The following is a 16,931-nucleotide window of genomic DNA, read 5'->3' on the forward strand; positions in this document are numbered from 1 at the left end:
ACACGGACAGGTAACTTCAGAGAAGACCTGTATTTAGGCAGCAGTCCTTTAGCTCACAGAAGCAGCAGAATATAAACAACCACAAGTGCTATGAAGACCTTAACCAAAATAACAGTGCATTTCCACTACAGACTAAGGGTTGCTAACACCCTGTTCTGGGAATGGAGCTATGTACAAGGATCACAAATTGAAGTGTGGATAACGGAGCTACAGAAATCACCATGTTTAATAAGTTGAAATCAGTCAGAACGTTGCAGTACATTCTCTGCCTAACTTCAAGGCCTCTCTACTTTGCCATAGTTAATCTAATGGAGTAGGAGATACAATGATAGAAGGAGGTGAAGGTTTGGAAGAAAAGGCAATACTAGTAATAATGTACCAGTAAAAATGGGTTCAAGGTCAAAGATAACCCTAGGATGTCTAGAAGAAACAAACCTATCTGGTAATTATAGAGGCTTTTATTTTATTTTTTCCATAATGCCTTCTCATCTATTCTGCCACTTGATATCATAACATTCCTATCAGGGGGCACACACCTTTTACAACTGTGTTCTTCAACCGTATCACCATTTAATAAGAAAGAAATGTGAGCCCTGCCTAGGTTGTACAATTTGCCCAACACAGCAAATTAATATCAAAGAATTAGGTGTCCTAGCATCTAATTGAAAGCATTTTTCTTGTTAAGAATGAAAGCAAAAATGTTATCTGAGAGGTTGCCTTGATAGTCTAAAAACCTTTCCATTATAATCCCCAAGAAATGCTAGAAAAAAATGTGACAAACATATAGTAGACATTCTTTAAAAGAGCTTACAAGAAATTAAATAGAAAGGATCAGAAAGGGAGAGTAAACTGGGAACCAAAGCTGGAAGCACGTAAGCTGGTCCTGCAGGAAGAAGCCAATATACCAGAGGCATGGGACTTAACAGCGCATCAGGGGTCAGGGGACAGGAGACGAGGCAGAGAATCAGAACTGAGCCTTTCACACAAGGAAGATCACCCTGGTAGTGAAATGGCAGGCTTGAAAAGAGTCAAACATTCACACGGGCAGATGACAAAGAGACGCCTTGTCCTGGGCTCTTGGTGGAGGAACAAAGATGTTTCCACTGAACATCTGCATTCTCAGAGTTTGCCTCTGTGGTTTGGGGTTTTGAATTTACGGTAGTTTGACAGTCCAGGAACTTTAAAGTTGAAAATAGGCAATAAAAGTGGGTTCTAGACCCACTAAAACAAAACACAGCTGGAGAGATGTGCTCTCTATTCAGGCAACCTGGGATACCCAGAGATTAGATCTCCACTAAAGCTGAACTCACATGCTAAGCCACAAGACCCTGGTGAACACCATTCACCACAAGCCAGAGTCAGCAGACATAACCAGGAAGAACTTTAGGTAATGATAGAATCAGATAGAGATTAGGCATAATGTTTAAAACAACTTAAGACATAACAGACAAAACCTAAGGGAAAAAACACTGTTTCTGAAAAACAAAATTTGGAAACCAAGTGTGCTGACACGAACCTGTAGTCCCGGCTACTTGAGTCTGAGGTGGGAGGATCATTTGTGCCCAGGAGTTCAAGACCAGCCTGGGCAACACAATGAGATAATAAGACTCCTATCTCCGACCCCTAAGAACTGGGTTGGGGGAGACATGAAGAAAGTATTCATGGAAGTAGCTCTAACACATGATGTTAGAAATAATCTGAAACTTTGGTCTAAAAGGAATAAAAACTGGAAGAGTAGAAAAAAAAGGAGAGGAAGAAAGAAAAATAAGCATGGTGATTTTGTGTTACGCATTATAAAGATTTATTCAGCCATATTTTCTAGACACAGACATTAATTTTAAAATTTCTGTATGACATGATTTGGATGTTAAGAATACAAAATTTAAAGGATCCAGTTCTCTCACCCTGAAGAAACTCACAGTTCAGTTACCAGTTTCCAAATTTTGGACTTTTGAACAAAAGTAATAACATGGAAGTGGCAAATAATGATATTCATGATGTCAAGTGATTTGTGAAAATTACCAAATGCAATGAGACTTCTGTCTTAGTGAATTTTCTCCCCAAACTCATCCAATTACGTATTAGGCTAGACAGAAAGACTCAACAGATAAGGAAAAAAAAAATCTCTTCTGAAATGAGAAATAAACATATCTTGCTCAGGACCCCTTGCTCAGTCCCTGGTGACTCCTGCCTATCTGGGAACTTTGGAAGCCCTGGACCAGACTTCCAGTCAATCACCCAGCCAAGCATAAGCCTTACTGGCTGCCTTAGGGGTCGTTTCTGGTTCAGATTAAAGTCAAGGACCAGACCAGGCCTACAGCCCTTCTAGGCACAGTGCCCAGCTAAGAACACTCACCATTTGCATCTGTTTTTTTTTTTGTCCAATTGGACTTTCTATGATGATCAAAAGATGGTGAATGGCACATAGATTTTCAAAATATCCATGGATAGAAGGAGGGAAATGACTTGAAAACAAGCACATTAAGATGAACACACACCAGAACTGGCTCATCAACACAGTTTCAGAAGCTTGTCCAACGATCACAAAAGGAAGGTCTTTTTTCCATCACCCATTAACTACGACTCCAAACAGCCCTTTACACACAGATCCAGATTCTTGAGAAGAGAGAAGACCCAGGCTCCTCTAGAAGGAAGGAAAATAAACCCTCCCTTTCTATGAATAGCTAAAGACACACGCATAGCCAGCTGGGTCTGAGCTAAATTTGCAGTATGTCCTGGAAAGATCAGGCAGAGGAAGTTTCTGAGTTGTCTGTTTACCAAAGAAGAAACAGATGAAAGAAAATAAGGAACTTGAAGTATGTACACGCAGAGTGAGTTTGACATGGGCAGAGAGGCCTTCTGGCAGCTAAAAATACCATGTAGACAGGCAGCTGAGGGGGTACCCCAAGCCTCAGTTTTGAAGATTAAGAATTGCTTATCACATGCTTCGGAAATTCTCAGCTAAAAGTGCATGACCCACTTTGCATTTGAAATATCTGTCATACAACAAAACGAACATTCCTTCCTACATATGAATGTCTTACATACCAAGGCAGACAGATGGAGCAATATTAGGAAAACAATCCATGAAATATAGAAGTTGAATTCCAATCATCAATCCAAACTCTCACTAAAATCAAAGAAGCTGGGAAATAACTGTCAGCATAGGCCCAACAAACTTAATGATACTGAACAGAGACAACCAGAGGCAAGCAGTGTCGGAAGAAACTCTGAACACAAAATAGGTATCTTGGAGATATTTCAAATTACGTGAGCAAAAGAGCCAAAGACTGATTTAAATCCAACAACGTGCAAAATGGGAAGAAGGCTGGAATTTAAGGTGAGGAACTGGAAGGCTGGAAAGCAAAGGAGAGAAAACAAATGCCATGTTTCTTAAAATGTTTTGTGTTTACTTTCAATTTTTAACACTTCATAAATATGGAGAACTATTTATGTAACAGAGCTGCATGTGCCCACTGGCAAACTCAAACACATTAACGTTTTTCTACAGCTGCCTCGGAACTCTCCTTTTAAAAATGCCTTCAGGGTAAAATGCCATGGTTCAGAAATGGAGGTGGCTCAGGAAATAACTTGGAAGGGGAGAGAGCATGTGTGAGAGGGTTGTTGTTCATGATTCTTCATTATCACAAATAGTGTGGCAGTACACAGCTTTGTGCATGTCTCTCTGTGCATTCGTGTGATTATTTCTCCAGAGCAGATTCCAAGAAAAGGAAATTCTGGATCTGAGGGTATACACCATTTAATTTTATTAGGTATTGCCAAATAACTTTCAAAAGTAGTTTTTAGTAATTGACATGTTCACCAGCCAAATATTAGTTCCTTTTTCCAACACTCTTGCCAATATTTCATATTATGGTCCTTATTCTTCTGGACCAGTATGATGTGTCTGATGCTGTTATGTTCTGCCTCCTTCAATTGCAAACTGCTTGTACGTGACTTTATCTTTGGTCAAATCTAGTTATTCGGTTTTACTCTTGTGACACATGGAATTTTTTGTATTGTTTAATTCAACTTTCAACAAAAACTCAAGTTGTGTTTCACCCAGACACAACAGAGATGGATCAATGTCTTCTTTAAGTCTCCTTCAGAGAAAATGTAGAGTTGTGATCATCCATCCTTCATGTGTGCATCCCCCCAGGGAGCTGGATCTTCCTTGGCTAAAGTCTCCTGTGCCTCAAAGGTGAAGGCATGTCTCTCTGCTCCCACAAATTCCCCTTATGGCGCAGTTGTATTCAACCATCACTTGGTTGGTATTTTAATCCATCCATTTGAAAGTAACATGGATGCACGAGAAATAGCAGCACATTTTTCTGCCTAAAAAATGTTCAAATTATACGTTCAAGCCTCAAATCTGTATCTAACTCTTGAAACTACACAAGAATCCCTCAAAAGAATCTCAAATGAAGATAAAATAAGAGAAATGAGAATGCCAGAGATAGCTTACCTGCCTTACATAACGAAATACTGGATGTTTTGTTGCATTAATTTTGAAAAATCAAATTATGTATATTAATCAAAATTATACTGCACTTCATTTTTCAAAATTTATCCTTAAAACAGTACTATGAGGTAAATATGATTGTCTGCATTTTACTGTTGAGGAGCTTGAGACTTTGAAATGACAAGGAACTTTGCCAGAGCTAGTAAGTCATAGGACTCAAATTCAAAACCAGATTTGATTCCATCATTCAAATTCCTGCTGAGTCTCGAATACTGCCAAGCCTTAGGGAGCAAAGTGAAAGTTATTCTTCATTATAATCAGCACTCTTATCCTTATACTGCAGACACAAGATCAGAATGCTTGTATGTGAAAGTATAAGCCAGCAAGAAAAATAAAGTACTAACACTATCTGATTTTAAGACTTATTTTATAAAGCTACAGCGATGAAGGCTATATGGTATTGGTACAAAGGGAACTCACTGGTGAAAGGATGGTCCTGTGGTCCTGTCAACAAAGGTACTGAAGCAATTAGATGCTTACATGCAAAAAAAAAGTGGACTTCAATCCATACCTTGCACCCTAGACAAATATTAGATCAAAATGGATCATAACACTAAATGCCAAACTTAAAATTATAAAATACTTAAAGGAAAAACAGACCTTGGGTTACGCAAGAATTTCTTAGATCTGACACCAAAGTACAATCCATAAAAGAATAAATTGATAAATGACATTTCTGTTCTTTGAAACACATTGTTAAGAGAATGAAGGCAAGTCACAGATGGATAAAATACTGTAATATTTGCTTATACTGGATAAAGGACTATAAAAATACTCAAAACTCAACAATATGAAAGTAAACAATCCAATTGAAATTCAACAAAAGATGTGAACAGAAATTTCACCAAAGAGGAGATACAACAACAAATAAGCACAAGAAACAATATTCAACATTATTAAACATTAGGAAAGGCAAATTAAAGCCATATGACATACTTGTTAAAATTGCTAAGATTAGAAGAGCTAATAACACCAAGTGTTGGTGGAGAGGTAGAGAAACTGGACCATTCGTACACTGCTGGTGGGAATGGAGAACGGCACGACCACTTTGGAAACAACTTGGCAATTTCTTAAAAAGTTAAACGTACATCTCTCATACAATCTAGGTATTCTCTTTTGGACCTTTACCCAAGAAAAGCAAAAGCTCGTGTCCACACAGAGATTTGCACATGCATATTCATAGCAGTTTTATTTCCAGCCCCAAACTTGCAATAATCCAAATTTCTATCAACAAGAGCTAAATGGACAAACAGCAGTATTACCATATAATGGAACACTGCTGAGCAATGAAAAGGAATGGACTACTGATATATGTCACAACATGGATGAATCGTAAGAGTTATGGCAAATGAAAGAAGCCAGGAAAAAAGAATAGACACTGCAAAATCCATTTACATAAAATTCAAAGAAATGCAAACTAAAGTACAAAGACACAAAGATCAGTGGCTGCCTGAGGAGGCCGAGGGAGGAGATTGGGAAGGGTGAGACAAAGGGATTTTAGAGGCCCTGGATACACTGGTTATCTGAATTGTCACCATAGTTTCATGGTTGTACAGATGTCAAAACTTCACAAACTATCCATTTTAAATATGTGTATTTATTATGTGTCAATTTTATGTCCATAAAGCTGTTTTAAAAATACACAAGCAGCTGGGTGCAGTGGTGCATGCCTGTAATTCCAGCAACTTGGGAGGCTAAGGCAGGAAGATGACAAGTTCAAAGCCAGCTTCAGCAATTTGGGCCCTAAGCAACTCAGAGAGACCCTATCTCTATATAAAATATGAAAAAGGGTTGGGGATGTGGTTCAGTGGTTAAGCACCCCTGGGTTCAATCCCAAGTACCAAAAAAAAAAAAAAAAGGAAGAAAGAAAAAATACGTAAGTAGGCAAAACATTTTCTCACTTTTATTCCATACAAAGAAGAGCATATTTGTTTATTTTTATGGTTTGTTGGTGTATTATAATTATACCTAACAGTGAGATTCATTTGACATATCTGCACTTGCTCAAAACATAATTTCATCAATCTCATTCCCTGCTACCTCCCCTTTTCCCTCTCCTTCTCTTTCCCCCTAAGAAGGGCATATTTAAAATTTTAAAAGTACACCAAGGCAACAGGATAAATTCAGCTAATAGGAGAAAAGAAATGTCAAAGTCTAATCAACTAATGATGCATTAATTTAGAGTCAACTCATGTCATAACCTCCTCATGTGTAGACATGAAAGTAAAGTTCTTGGGAAAGGATGGCCTGGTGGGTTAAAGTGTACAGATTTTAAAATATGCACAAATAAGTTTTCTCTTCAAAATCTCTTCGATCTATTTGTTTGATTAATGAAATCTTTGGAAAAATGTGTACTGAGTAAGGAGGATATAGAAACTAAATCTAGAAAATTAAGTACAAGTGGAAAGAAGAATGGTCCATGTCTGAGCCTGACCTGAGGGCGCACTGCACTGTGTCAGCACTGGGTGACCAGAGGACACTTGGGATTTCACTGTGGTGTCAAGAAACCCACAAGCGACAGAAGCCCTTTTAGAGCAGTCTCTACCTGGGAAAGCTGCTGGAATACCAACTACCCGTGAGGCCCTGATCCCATTTGGCCAGGAATATTGCTTGTGAGCCAGTGGAAACAGAATGTGGAAAGGGGGTCTGGTGATTAAGTCCTACAGAATGGGATATTGGCCAAAACACTCCGACTTTGTCACCAGTGATATGAAGTACATCCACTCACTACATCAGGAGCTTCTAGAGACAATCAAAGTAGGTCTTCAGAGCAAGGAGCTTCCCCCATAGACTAAAAGCTAATAAAGTTCACAATTGCTCTGGGTAACACCCTGAGCATGCTGAGAAGCCGTGTCTTTAAATGTGATGCATTTGTGAAATCGTTTCCCACTAAGGAACACTAAATCTTGTACACACGGAGGCAACATCTTACTCCTAAGTGTATTAAGGGAAGCCCACAGATAAGAACTGCTCTTGGTTCAAATACACTAACCAGCAATGCAAGGAGTCTAGTTTCAGTTAGGGCCCTGCCACAGTCTTACTGTCTCTTTTAATTAATTACTTCATTAATTTATTCAACAAACACAAATGTCTAACATGAAAGGTAAATAATTAAGAAAACTGCATAATCAGCTGGAAACTCATGAAAAGCTGAAGAGAGCTAAGTGCTAGTTTTTCATACATATAAGGGGCTGGCAAAGGTGAAAATTTGTTGTCAGTTACGTGACCCCATAGTATTAGAATGAAAATCTCAAGAAGTCTAGAATCATAAAATATTGAAGTGGAAATATTTGAACTGGAGACATCTAAAGTTTCATTTATTGACCAAGGTCACACAACTTTTAATGGCAGTGACGGACCGCTTCATTCATAAAATTGGCAAAATTATTAACCTGGGGCCCACCATGTGCCACTCAACTGAGGATACATCAGTATTTGAGAGACAGGGCTCTGCTTCCATGGAGCCTGAAAGAAGTGAGCTCTCTTGACATCAGCAGAGGGGTTCCTACTGCAGAAGCCTCCTATTAAACATGCTCATCAGTAAAGAGAAGACACACACAGTGTTAGAAAACACCAAACGGAGAGAAAATGATGTGCCATTAAGAAGGGAAGCAATGCTCAAAGGTGTAAGTTCTGGAAACAATAACTCTTAGTTACAGGGTCTCCCCTCTCCTCTAAATTAAAAGCAAAAGCATATAAAAACAGTTTCTGGGGGCTAAAGTTGTAGTTCAGTGGTACAGTGCTTGCCTAGCACCTGTGAGGTCCTGGGTTTGATACTCAGCACCACATATAAATAAACAAAATTAGCATACTACAGTAATACAGCCACATCAATGCTTATAGCAGCTTAATTCACAATAGCTAGATTGTGGAACCAACCTAGATGCCCTTCAACAGATGAATGGATAAAGAAACTCTGGTATATATACACAATGGAATATTATTCAGCCATAAAGAAGAATAATATTATGGCATTTGCAGATAAATGGATGGAATTGGAGAATACCACGCTAAATGAAATAAGCCAATCCCAAAAAAACCAAAGGCCGAATGTTTTCCCTGATAAGTGGATGATGATATATAAGGGGGTGGGGGGGTGGGAAGTGAGAGAAGAATGGAGAAACTTTAGATTACGTAGAAGGAAATGAGAGGGAGGGGGTATGAAAAATGGAATGAGATTTACATCATTATCCTATGTGCATGTATGATTACACGAATGGCATGAATCTATATCATGCACAACCATAGAAATGAAATAATGTACCCCATTTGTGTACAATGAATTAAAATGCAGTTTGTAAAAAATAAAAATAAAAATAAATAAAAAAGATCCATTGACAACTAAAAAAAATTTTTAAAAAATAAGTTTCTGTAGGTCATAGAAAATTGTTTTAACTGAAATGATTAGTAGCCCTTTACAAATTTTTTCAGCTTCCATGCACATATTTTAGAATCAGAGTGGATGTGCAATACTGATGATAAAAATCATCAATGCAGTTATCTGGACCCAAGATATTAGGTCAGCAACACACTAACATGTTAACCACCAGTGTCTCTGGGCGAATAATTTTATGGGTGTTCTATAATTTCTTTTTTGTGTTTCAAGTCTTGTGGTCTAGAAACAAGAAAATCAAATTTCTTTTGTAAATAAAAGATTTTCCTATTTAAAAACAACAACAAAACCAGTCTATAAACAGTAAAGCACCAGACATTAAGTTCTATCCAAAGCTTTCATTATCTTATAGCAGGCTTTAATGTGTTTCTTTGCAAATGACAAAGAATTACATTTGTGATTATAAAGGTAAAACTATGATTTGTCTGATGCTCCATAAAATTGCCAAAGCACTATTCTAAATGCATCAGCTGATTCTATAGAAAATCCAAGGAGACTGATCATGCAGGGATTGTTATTCCCATTTTACAGGACAGGAATCAAGGATGACTCAGAGAGTTAAGTGATGGGCCCAAGGTGACACACCAATATTTCCCTGGATTTCCTGACTACATTCTCTGTGTGGGACATTAATTAACCAGTAAGGATTCCTCTCCAGGGAAGAACCTGCTTCCATTGTCCTCATAGCACTGTGGAAGTCTTGGGTCCTACTCTGATCTCTCCTAGCAAGTGACCTGTGGGATAAGCAGGAGTGCCATGCACACGTGCACACCTGTCCCCACCCGTCCCCTGCTTCCATTGGGAAGAATGAAGACTCTGGAGTAAGAATGACTTGACTTGGAATCAGCCCCTCTGCCACTTATGAGCTCAATGACTTTGGGCAAATAATTCAACTTCCCTGAGACTCATTTTCCTTTTCTATAAAATGAAAATAGCATCATATTCCTTGTAGACCCAAACTAGATGTCCGATAAATATTAGGCTTTCTATTATTGTGATTACTATTGACATCATTGTGGCTTCTCTTGATGCTGTTCAGTTCCCATGGTAACAGTAGAAGAAAACAAGGATGCAGAACGGCTTCTGGAGAAACAGTTTTGTTAAGGAATTATATTTGTTTACAAGTAGAAGGAATGATACCACCCAAAGCCAGCGTGCTGCTGGGCTTTGCCTGCCTCTTATCCCTGCTGAAGTGGTCAACCATCATATCTGGTATCCTGGTCATTATGAACTATCTGACTTCAACCCACAGGTAATTGAAGCCTCTCTCAGACTCAACTTGGGCCTTGCATTCTTCATCTTTCATCTCCTGAGACCCACAGCAGAACCACCTGTGTAGATGTGTAAAACATCTACACATCCGTGGCCCTAAATCCCTGCTCAGAATATATCCCTACTGCCATGAAGGCCTCCTTTCTCATTCCATCAGTAGCTCAGCAGAGCCAGCTCTGGTTAAGACCTGGACAGATGGGAGCTGCCCTGGAGGCTGAACACTGTGCCCCATTTCTCCACCCCTAAGCTAAGACCTGTGAAATGTCATCCCTAAACATCCTCTCCAAACCCTTCTGACACTAGAGGAGAGAACTTTACAGCCCCAGACAATTCTGCTGTCCAAATAAAGCCCCTCCTTGGTCACTTAGAAGTAAATCCACTACAGCTTAGTAAAAGGTCCTCAGGCAAATAACCAGGTTATCTGTATGACTATTTGTATGATATTTTCTGTATCACCAGGCAAGGAAGCATTCATCTATCTATTTTCTAAATTGAGTAAATGGGTTAGAAAGCCAAAGACCCTACAATGATTCCCATACAGAGATTTCTGTTTAGTGAAGGTAGAATGCAAAATGGCATCCAAGTCCCTTATATGTTGGTGAGTGGTCCCAGAACCCAGAGAGGGTTACATGACAGCACTGCTCAGACAAAGGGTATGGGGGTGGGGTGCACCTCTCCACTCCAGGCCAATCTCAAACCAACTTTCACCTGCTATCAGAAAAATGGCCACTTGAGATGCATGTGCCCTTCTTAAAACTGGACTTCAGGGGATATTTTTCCCTAACTCAACTTTAAGTTTTTGTATTTCAAGATTGACTGGCATTTCTTCATGTGAGCTAAGAGTCCCCTAGGGATTCTTCTTGACAATATGGCTTCTCACAGCATAAAGAAGGCAAGAATTTTTTATAGGGTCTTCCTCTATAAAAATCTCAAATACCCTAGTCTCAACACCAGAGAGAATATGGGGATATGGCATTCCATGGATGGATTAAACACTTATAGATATCACTAATATATCTTTGGATGATTTTCTTGTTGTAAGTTGTTATTGGTTGGATGTGAGGTGTTTCCCAAAAGCTCATGTGTGAGACAATGTAAGGTTCAGAGGAAAAATGATTTGCTTGGCAGAGTCTTGGCCCAAACAGTGAATTAACCCCCTGATAGGGATTAACTGAGTAGTAACTGAAGACAGGTAGGGTGTGGCTGGAGGAGGTGGGGCTCTGGGGGCAGGGCTTTAGGGTATATCTTCATATCTAGTGAGTGGAGTCTGTCTCTTCTTTCTGATCATCATGTAAGTCACTTCCCTCCACCACACTCTTCTACATGATGTTCTGCCTTACCTTGAGCCTAGAGGAATGGAGCTTGATGTCTATGGACTGAGACCTCTGAAACTGTGAGCCCCCAAATAAACTTTTCCTCCTACAGTTGTTCTGGTTGGATCTTTTTAGTCACAGCAGCGAAAAAGCTAACTAAAACACAAATATTATCTTTTTTTCTATTGAGTTTGAGTTTGGGAACTCATGGAAATTAATAATTTTTTATTTAAATATATCTTGCTTTCCATACCATATGCATTTCTAAAGATGGTCTGCATATTAAATTGTGTAAAATTGTTTTTTCCATTGAATTACAAAACAATGACTGGAAAACAAGAGGGCACAGGCTCAATCAGATGACGGTCGGGGGGCATCACCTCTTGGTTGCTCTAGATTTGAGTTCTATCAGCACATCTCTGGGCAATCTGACCTCCAGATGGACAGATCTAGGCATATCTCCCTAGCACATCAGCCTTCTATTTCCTTTGGATAAGGACTGTTATACTTTGGATCTGGATTATCTCCCAAAGGTTCATGTGTTGAAGGCTTGGTACCAGCTGGTGGTGCTACTGGGAAGTGGTAGAAGCCTCAGGAGGTGAGCCTATTTGGAGGAAGGTTACTGGGGTCATGTCTTTGAAGGGTATGTTTTGTTCCTGTCCCTTCCCACCCCTACTGCTCTCTACTTCTGGCTGCTATAAGGTGAGAAGTTTTGTTCTGCCACACCCTCTCCACCATGATGCTCTACCTCACCACAGGTCCAGAAACAACAAAGCCAAGTGATCATGGACGGAAACATCTGAAACTGTGAGCCAAAATAAACCTTTCCTCATTTGATTAATCTAAGGTATTTTGTCATAGCAATGGAAAGCTGACTAATACAGGGAAACTTGTCAGCTCACACCCATGCCATAGTCTCATGGCATGGAAAGGTGACTCTTCCCTCACTCCCCTCCTCACCAGTCTTTGGTGTGCTTCATGTTCAGTCCTGAAATGCCCCAGAGACTTCATTACCTTTAGTAATCCATCAGCCTGAATGCCTTAGCCTATAGTAAGTTCTGGTATGTGGCACTTTCCTATATCCCTAAGTCAGTGTTAATCTTAGATCACTCTCCAACTTCAACCTCAAGATGTTACACTTTGATTTGAAGCACAGTGCTTTGAAAGGATTTTTCTTCCCATCTTAAAAATGACAAAATGTTTGGGATTATTCCTTGAATGCCACCAAACAAAACCAAATAAATGCTATGACCTCTGGTCTATTTCTTAAGCAACCTTTCTAAAAATCTGTATCTCCACCTGCTATGAATCTGATGGGCTCCTTCTTCATTTTCCCTGCCAAAGTCAAGATTGCTGGCAGTGATCAATTCCCTTGAGAAGAAGCAAGGACCATTGATATAACACAAGAACAATGCTTTACCTTAAAGCCACAAAACAGGAAGCTCTTGGTTTGTAGTTTGGGGGTCACTTGGAAGAGTCTTTTCACACTCAGCTCAAGTCCTTTCTTCAGAAACCTCTTCCAACTGTCCACTGCACTGCCCCTCCTCCACAATACAGGTTTCTGAGAAGTTACCATCACATCTGACTGCTGGCCCTGGCTACTTCTACAGCCACTGCCACCCCTGCCACTAACTATACTGTGGATGCAGGGCAGCCTGAGTCTAAGTATTCAACTCTGCAGCAATGTGGCACTACAGCTGGCATATAGTCAGTGCTCAGTGTGTCCTGGAGGAATAAAAAGGAGTAATGACTTGATTTATCTTAGACTTTATTGAAGCTGTACCCCAGGAAGAAAAGGATCTATGTGTGACCTGTGGGCATCTTTGGTGGGACAGGGAACTGACTATCTACAAGGGTCTCAAGGGACTGGGCACCACATTACTGGAGTGAGAGGCTCTTGCCCACCTCTAAACTTGACTGAAGAGACCAACCCCTCCAGTCCATCACAAGTGGAGCTTGGCCTCGTTTCAAAGTTTAGCCTTTCAACCTTCCTGGATCCATGATTTATTTCTTACTTATCCAGTGAGTGAGAAAAGCAGATTTTCTCAGAGGGTAACAAGAACCTATGAGGATCAGCTAGTGTTCCTCATCAATGATGCTTACCCACACCCCCTCCAATGAGATCTGCCTATTGTGGAGTGTGGGTTTCTGTACAACCTCCTCTATAACTCCTAGACTGTAACTTCATGTGACATGGAAAGCATCTGAAAATGCCATTTCCTGGGATCCCAGTGGCATGACAAATGAAGAAACCAATATGGTTAATTTTTTGTGTAGAGTTGTACAGAGACATGTGTATAGTTGTCTTTGACTAGCCCCAACATGCACATAAAATGATTAGAGGCTCTCACTAAAATGAAGCTACTGGGATGGAATCTTCCCAGGCAGGAGAAATGTGGATGTTGGAACAGAGACATCAAAAGTATAAAAAGGGGGTGGGGCTTATGGCTCAGTGGTAGAACACTCGCCCAGCATGTGTGAGGCCTCGGGTTTGATCCTCAGCACTACATAAAATAAAATAAAGGTATTGGGTCCACCTACAACTAAAACAAAATATTTTTTTAAAAAGTATAGAAAGCAGGTTGGTAATGCTCATTAACAGGGCAATGTGGGCCAGGAGCTAGGAAGTGGTTGCTGCTGATGGAGAACATCGCTATCTTTGAAAAGAGGCAAGTTGAGTTTTGGTCCAAGTGTTTCATAATGTACAAGAAGAAAAGAAAAATGGGCCCCAACTTTTCTCAGTCCCTTAATTTTCCAGACTTCCCAAAGAGGCTGAGGTATACTGGGAGAACCACACCTCAGGTCAGCTTTGTTGTTGGGCTAGGACCAGGGGTCATGAGAAATTTCATTCAGAGTGTGAGAGGCTACTTATTTCCCACATGGCTGAATGTGGACTTTTTATGTTCCTCAAGTTACTGGAAGCCTGGCCTTAGACACTACCAGCTGTAAGTGGGTAATGGGACCCCTTGGTAGCTGCTGCTCTTGACCCCTGTCTTGCAGCAGAACAAGGTCAAGGGTGTGGGGAAGGGTAGGCTGAAGGGGCGGGGGAGCACAGCTGTTGTGCTCCTGGTGTTCCCAGGCAGCATGGAGGGCTGAATACCGGAAGCCCTTTCCCTCTGAGGCCCCTTCTGTTCTCTGGGACTGTGGGGTCAGTCAGGTCATGTGCTTCTACCAGCTGAAGAGCAGCCCCCTGCCCTCAGCCCTTCCCACACAATGCTGCCTCTTTACTGAGGGAAAAAGAAAGTCTTTGCACCACTCTGAGTCCTGAGCATGTGGTGAGGAAGCCCTCCTCTCCCCACTGGGGCACCACAGCCCATTTCCCTGCTATAGGATTCCAGCACCGGCCACTATGCCCCCAACCCTGTCATGGGACCCCTACCAATCCCAGACACTTGCTTTGCTTTTCTGCCACCAAGCCTTTGTGAGGTCAGGCCTTCCTCCTCATTTTCTCCACTCCTAATATGTCTTATTTATTTTAGAGGCTCAGCCCTCAAACCTTCTCCAGACCTTCCTCCAAGTTTCCTGGACTTTGCCCTCAGTTTATTCTGTTTTGGCTTTTAGCCACCTCTGAAGATAGCAACACCTCCTATTGGATTCTGGAGGTCAAAGGCTGGAATTCCAACCCTAGCCCTGACACTTAGAGCCATATGACCTTGGGTGAGCTACTGGACCCTTCTCTAAGCCACTGTTTCTTTGTCCAGGAAATGAGGATGATAATATTATTTCCCTCCTGGGGATTTGTGATATGAAATGATGCTTATAAAGCACTTGGCACAGTTCCTACTGTATGGTTAGCATTCAACAAATGTTGCTCATTATGATTAATCCAGGCTTTTACTCTTTCTCTAACATGACCCTTCTGACCCACTGGTGGAAAAAGTAAAAAGGAATGGAGTGGGGATAGAGGTGGGAAAGGATAAGGAGACATCCTGCCCAGTCTCACCTAAATTCCAGGGCAATCAAGATGGTACCATCCAAACAGGAGGAGGAAAAACATGTCCGAGGACCAAGTAAACATCCGCTGTAGTAGATCCCATGACTGAAGACGCACAGGATCAGAGGACAAAATGGCACTCTGCCAGACACTGAGGGAAGTGTCACTTGACGGGGTGCTGACAAGACAAGTCTCTCATCTTTAATGAACAAAATCTAATCACTGTCATAGCCCCCTGTAATTACTCAGGTGACAAAAAGGTAGAGTGAGGACTGACCACTGTATCATGAGATGTCTCTGGTTTCCTGCCAGTGAGCACTGTGAGAACAGAGATGGGGAACCAGGAGCCCAAAGGCAGGAGGCATTTTGAACAATAGAGATGCTCAGAAAATGCTATTCTGCATGTAAAAGACAATGGACACACTGGCCAACTGCTGGAGATTTCCTGGGAGCAAACACTATAAAATAGACTTTGTGGGAGCATTACTGATGAGACGCATTGGGAACCATTCACCTTAAAACCTAAGCAATAAAAGCTAACCGTGAATATCTATTTACATATGGCAGCCTTTAAATTTGGACTTCTTTTAGAAAACACCCTTTAAAATGGCACAGTGATGATATAAATCGTTTGACTCATTTTATGAAATGAACAGAAGGATTTTCTAATAATTTTCATAATGAAACTGGGTAAGAGGAGTAAGAAAAAGAAAATTTGTGTTCCTCTTGCCCTTAAGTTCATACTTTAATAAAGCAAACAAATATACATTTTTAAGTTCAAAAATCATGTTTTAATCTACACCAGGTTCAAAAACTGAACCCCAAATCAGCTCACAGATTTCTTGGGCAGGTATCGAGGTTTTTAAATCTAAATTGGAATGTTTCTATTCCAACACAATCCCCACCACTCCCTGACACATTCTTGATACACTGGCACTACTTCCTGGACTCCCAAAGCTGGCAAGTAGGATCTGTATTTTTATTTCTAAGTATGCTTATGCCTTTGGCCAAATGCAATGCAATTTGGACCCAACACACTGCACTCCCAAGACAGGCTCTAAGGAATATACAATGCCATAAATTGGGCAGATTTTGAGAATCAGACATTGTGATAGGTTCCAGGAATAAAAGATGAATGAGTAAGTATTCCTGTTCTAGAAGGGTTTGAGATACTGTGTTAGTGTGGTTTGTGTTGCTACAACAAAATACCTGAGGCTGGGTACTTTACAAAGAAAAGATTTATTTGGTTCATGATTCTGGTGGCTGAAAAGTTCAAACAGCATGGTGCCAACATCTGGCCACATTACAACATGGTAGAGAAGCGGAAAGGCAGCCAATCACTACAGAAGTGGCAAGCACATGGGATGGCCTCCCTTTATAACAACTTGTAATAACTAACTAATACAGTCACAAAAAAACCTAATCCACTCCTGTAAAACAGCATTGTCCACTCATGAGGGTAAAACCCCATGACCTAATTCACCTCCCAATGGGCCC

General features: G+C 40.6%; 1 protein-coding gene across 8 annotated transcripts in view; it reads right to left on the minus strand.

Annotated features, from left to right (window-relative positions):
- ANKRD44 (ankyrin repeat domain 44) overlaps positions 1-16,931 on the minus strand; it is a 317,692-nt gene that overhangs the window by 177,347 nt on the left and 123,414 nt on the right. The window lies entirely within an intron of this gene.

The sequence above is a fragment of the Sciurus vulgaris genome (assembly GCF_902686455.1).
Source record: "Sciurus vulgaris genome assembly, chromosome: 3".
NCBI lineage: Eukaryota > Metazoa > Chordata > Mammalia > Rodentia > Sciuridae > Sciurus > Sciurus vulgaris.